Source organism: Solanum tuberosum, unplaced genomic scaffold (genome assembly GCF_000226075.1).
Source record: "Solanum tuberosum cultivar DM 1-3 516 R44 unplaced genomic scaffold, SolTub_3.0 scf00185, whole genome shotgun sequence".
Lineage (NCBI taxonomy): Eukaryota > Viridiplantae > Streptophyta > Magnoliopsida > Solanales > Solanaceae > Solanum > Solanum tuberosum.
The window spans coordinates 502,207-508,549 of record NW_006239122.1 but is presented as its reverse complement, the minus strand read 5'-3'; positions in this window follow the sequence as shown (position 1 = coordinate 508,549).

The window sequence follows — 6,343 nt, the reverse complement described above, 5'->3', positions numbered from 1 at the left end:
CTTGTTGTACTTACTTACGCTAGAAAGTGATTTTTCTCATTTTGTGAAAATATTTTTTAAAATTTTTGACCAATCAAACATAAAATAATTGAAAATATCAAACATAGCCTTAGTTAAGAGCCATTTTTTGGAAGGTGACGTGTAAATAATACACTACTGATTGGTTTATAGTATGTCGTTGAAATAGTGATTTTTGAAATGCCAACTCCAGAATTAGTTTAATCGTTTAAAATAATAAATCACACTATTTTTCTTCCTATCTCATTTCCCTTTACTAATTACTACCAATACCATTTTTAGTTCCCTATTTCTCTCTTAATTAAGTCATCTTAGTAAAATGAGCATCACCAAAGTTATAATAGAATAAATTCACCTTGATTAAAAATTTTGAATTCGAGTTATTAGAATAAAGAAAATTTTAATACAAAATATTTTTCCCTTTAATGATAAAAATAGATCTAGAGTACTTTCATGCAGTGGCATATTTAGGTGGGATATTCATGTGCACTCATACTCCCTCATTAAGGTTATATCTTACTAAAAGTACTTAAATATATAAATGTGTAAACAACCAATAGTACTTATCGTATAGTGCATGTTATTGGTTGCATCTCTCTAAATAAGGTTGGGTGTTCAAATATTTTGTTATATTGCTACTTTTTCTTTTTGTTTCTAGAATGTCCGATGTCCCTTCTTGCATTTCACTTAAGATTATTTTTTTCTTTCTATTTTTGTTTGATTTACTTTTTCAAAATTTTCAAGATTTGACATATTAAAATTACATTCTCCTTTTGTCACCATAAACTTTTGTCTATTTACACCAAATATTGAAACTAATAGCAGTGAAGGAGGTAACACATATGGTCAATGGGATCATGATCCCAACATATATATATATATATATATATATATAGTATTATTTTTCAAAAATAATAAAAATTAAACCTATAATTTCAAAAGCCTAATGGCTTCAATTGCAAACCTAAAAATTGATCTCCTTAAATTTATATCATCAATCTATTTCTTTGTAATAGTCATGTATTCATCTTTTCAAAATTCACGATTCGTCTTTGATTTTATAGAACCAAATATTTTTTATCTACACATCTTGTACTTACATTTAAGAATATATACACTAAATATTTATAATTATTTAATTATAAATCCGATTATTATTATATATTAGTTTAAAATCACTATAGAAGCTCCTAAATTTCAAATCCTTAATTGATCTTCTTTAATAAGTCTAGACAAAATCCATATTAGTTAAACCAAATACATCTCAAATTTGGGATGATTAAAAAGATCACCATATCTTTCTAACTATATATATTTATTTGTTCCAATAATAACATGGACGGTGTCTTCTTTTACTTTTAATATTTATATGAGTAAAATTAGGGCGGTTTAAAATCGAATTGAAATCGATAATTTGAATCAAAAAATATTTATTGGTTTATTAATAATGAGTTATTGATTTAGCAATTTTGGTAACGATTTTAAATTTTTTTATTATCGAGTTATCGGTTTTTAATGATTTGAGTTTTTTCTTAACAGGTTATAAATCGATAAGTCAATAACTTGATAGTAAATTAAATATTATATTTATACCATTTGGTATATATAGTCATTGACTTAGAGCTTAGTTTCATACTTTTATTTCTACATATCTCAAACACTCAATTAGTTTACAATGTGACAGTGTTTACTTTTGAGCAAGATGTAATATGTCACTCATGTGCATGGTTCATTTGGTTTGTCACCTTGTTTCCTAAGTTAATTTCAAAGATTTTTTTTTATCAAATCTGAACATTTAAATCGATAATCGAAACAATAACGTTCAATAACCGATAAATCAATATTACATGTCTATAACTCAATAATGAATAAATCAGACCAATAAACTTCAAAATCGTACCAAACCAAACCGATCGATAAGCGCCAAGTAAAACTAAGGAAATAGGAAGTCATACATAATTCTAAATTTGTATGTACTTGTTGTGTCATTGCAACGGTAAAGTAGGAAGCAAAATGGGACCAAACCAACAAAAAGGGACAAAAACAAGAGGGAAAAACACATTGCGGGCGAAATAATAGTGTAAGATATAATGCGTAGCCCCACTTAAATTTCTGAATGGCATCCCATCATCACCCTCTTTGTTTTAAATTCTTCAAAAAAAAAAATTACTAATACAAAGTTTATCAAGGGGAGTGAATAGAAATTTTGCTTACCTTTTTAGTTTTTCATTATGCTATTTTGTTTTCTCTCTTTTTTTATATATACTTTTTTTTGGGATGAATTGAAAAAGATAGTTTACGATGTTTCAAAAGTAACACTGCTTAAGTCTGTCAAAGAAAAAATTTTATTTTCCCGAGAGCATCTTTCATATATTGTCAAATTCTCATCATATTTGTATCTAGAGGAGGATTTAAGATTTGAAGTTAATGGGTGTCAAGCAGATGCATCGATTAAACCAATCTTGAACTTTGGTTTCGCAAAGTACACAAAGTATATATGATTTTTTTAATAATATTATAAATTGCAATACTCGTTTACAATTGTTCTCAACGAGCGAGTTTTCATAGTCTAAAAAAAAATCAATGATTGCATTATTACTTACATTTATAAATACATCATGCTCTATAGGTAACAAACTAAACAATCATTTAAATATGAATTTTCAATGTTGTCCCACATTTCATTTTTAATCTGCTTAATTCATGAATGAAAATGTTTACTTCACCAGAGGCGAACCCATAATTTGAAGATAGGGGAGGCACCACTAAAAATGAATCGGGTAAGGTTAAGGGTGGGGCCAACAGATTAGGTAGCAAAAACGAGTGGTTAATAAAGACAATTTTTAAAAAGGTAGATTTTCAAGAAAAATATGATTTTAAAGGCCAAAACATACTACCTTCTGTGAGATTTGAACCCACCATGTTGTACTTGAAAGTGGAGACTTCAACCAGTGATCTCAGATGGCTTTTTTATTACAAGGGTGCACAATTAAATATACTATCGTTTTATAGACTGTCTATACATATATATATACGAATTTTTTTAAAAAATTATCAGGTGCACATGAATCTGCCTCTGTACTTCACAATTGTGGTAGCAACAGGTAAAAAGAGTTGACTTCAATAGCAAATAACTAAGTGACTCTCTATAAGATTTGCCCCCAAGAGTATCACTTGATATTTGAAGTCTATATTTTTTATTTAATCGTTATCGAATATGAACTTCACCGGACTCAAGTAATTAATTCAACTTTTTAACTTGAGGATGACGTAAATCTCTATGTTTAAATGATCCTCCAATTGTATTAACACATTAGTGATATGATTAAAAAGAGTCTTCAATGTCACAATGTTTTTTAACCTAAACTACAATGTTAGTTACAATTGACGAGCAAAGCAATAAATGTAATGTATCGATGGATTATTTTTCAAAATCAATATTTTGAGACCATTTATCTCCCATGTTATGTTACTAGCTCCATTATAACATTATCCACATATTTTGAATGGACTGAATGATTGTTTTGAAAGTAAAAAATAGACTTTTTCCTTGAATGAGCATGCCAATGTATCACTAACATGTACAAAATTGATAAATCGTTCTATCACTTCATTATTTTATAAGGGAAACTTTCAAAAATAACAATAATTTGATCTTAATTAGAGATCTATAACTATAGTTTTCTTAATTACGAATTATAAATACAGGTTAAGGGAAATATAGAGTAAGCGAAACTAGGAGAGGGGGGAAAGAGACGAGCGAGATTTGAGAGAGAGAGGAGAGATGTTGAATACAAGTTGTATTCGTTGTACCGGGTTGTATCACATATACAATTGATAGAATTGATTTGTATCAAAATGAATACAATTGTATAAAAAAAACTATTGTATTTAACTACATATTAGGAGGAGAGAGGCAAGCGATATCGAGAGGGAGGAGAGAGATGAGCAAAATCAAGAGATGGAGGAGACATGATGAATACATGTTGTATTTGTTGTATCACAAATACAATTGATACAAAATAAAAATACAATTGGTACAAAATACTAGTATAACTATCTGAATACAATTGATTTGTATCAAAATGAATACAATTGTATAAAAAAAACTATTGTATTTAACTACATATTAGGAGGAGAGAGGCAAGCGATATCGAGAGGGAGGAGAGAGATGAGCAAAATCAAGAGATGGAGGAGACATGATGAATACATGTTGTATTTGTTGTATCACAAATACAATTGATACAAAATAAAAATACAATTGGTACAAAATACTAGTATAACTATCTGAATACAATTGATTTGTATCATATATTGAATATAATTGTATCAATTGTATTAACGAACGCGAATGTATCAATGAATACAATTGGCAAAATACAAAGGAAAACAGACAAATATACCCCTGAACTATCATAAAAGTATATCAATACACTCCGTCATACTTTCAGGACATTGATATCGTCTAATTTTTGGGGCGTGTATATACCCTCTGGACTAACAGAGAGACATGTGTCTCAATCTTAAAGACCTACCCAAATTTTATCTGATTTTTATCCATAATTAAAAAATCACCCAACTAATTAAAAACTCATCCAAATAACTTAACACAAACACCCAAATTATAACCCAAAAAGAATTCACTTTCATTCAGCCATCTAATTTCCTAAATCAAATTGTTTCTTTCCGCCGAGATTTTCTTTGTAGGGGATTGAACAATCTTGGAATAAGCTGAAATAGATGACAACATGAAATTCTTGGAACCCTTTGCCAGTTATTTCAATTTCGTTGCTTTGGATCCATTCTCCTTCTCGTTGAATCTGAAGAAAAAAAATTCAACAAAAAATAAAAACAACAAAGAAAATTAAAATATCTTGCAATAATTTTTTATATTTGTTTGAAATGCATATTTTTGTGGACTCCATAGCCATGCCTAAGTGAAGTCTTGTGGACTCAATCAAGTTTCCTCATGTACTCATTACATATCATCTTGAATCTATTATAACCATGATGAATTGTAGTCTTGTTCTTTCCGGCTAAGTAAATCAAAATCGTATTTATTTCTATTCATCAAAATCTATTTCAAGAATATTTCCAATCCCTTTCAACCATTAAAATTGATTTGAGCTCGAAATTTTCAATTTGATTGTAGATCCACTATAAAGTTTGAAGCTTTGTTTATTAATGGTGGTAGTATTTTCAACTCCTTTCAACAATAACAAAACAATTTGAGATCGAAATTTTTGATTTGATTGCAGACTCACTTTTAAGCTTGAAGCCTTATCCATCCATGGTGATAATATTTTCAGCCTCTTTCAACAACCATAAATTAATTTGAATAAAAAATTGAAATGAGGTCTCTCGATTTTCATGGAAAGGACATGCTCGTGTGTCTTTGTTTAGTGATACTTGGAGAATGGCTAAATTTGAATATGGATTGAAGAATACATTTTTTTTTTAGTAAATTTTAGGTTTAGCAAACATAAAAATTATATTTGTATTCTCTATCTATAGTTTGCATAATTGTGCTCCATAGCAAACATAACAACAGATTGTATAACTCGCTGGCAGGAGCATCAGTTTTGTATAATTTCCCTGACAGGCCTCTCGTTTGTATAAAAGCGCAACAATTGTATATGTATATAGGTTAAATAATTGTATATATGTAACTACTATGTATATGTATTTGTATATGTATATACAGTTTTCTCTCGCTTTATACAAACACAAACACATTTTATAGATTTGTGTTTGTATAAAGTGAGAGAGGCGAGGGAGAGACTGTCAGCGAGAAACGAGAGTGGCGAGCGAGAATTTCAGGGAGAGAGGTGAATGGCAACAGTTTGCTACGGGTTACAATTAAATCAAATTGTGGTTATAACATTTAATTTGAATTAATAGTTTGCTATTATATACAATTTTCTTTTTCTTTTAGTTTTCAATGAGATGAAGTGGGTCTGTTTTTTTTTTTTTAAAATGTCATAGTATTTTAATATGGGTCATGGGTGGGTAAATTATTAGATGATGACACGTGTCCCTCCGTTAGTCCAAAGGGTATATACACTCCAAAAATTAGACGGTAAGGATATCAATGTCCTGAAAGTATAACAGAGAGTATTGACATACCATTTATGATAGTTCCGGGGTATATTTGTCCCTTTTCCCAAAAACAAATTGTCATAATACAATTAATACATAATATAAAATATAATTGAAATGGAATACAAATACATTTGATACATAATACAAAATACAATTGTCATATTATGTGAAATGTTTTTGGGCTGCAGTTGTTTGGGCTGGAGAGAGGGGGGGGGGAGGTTGG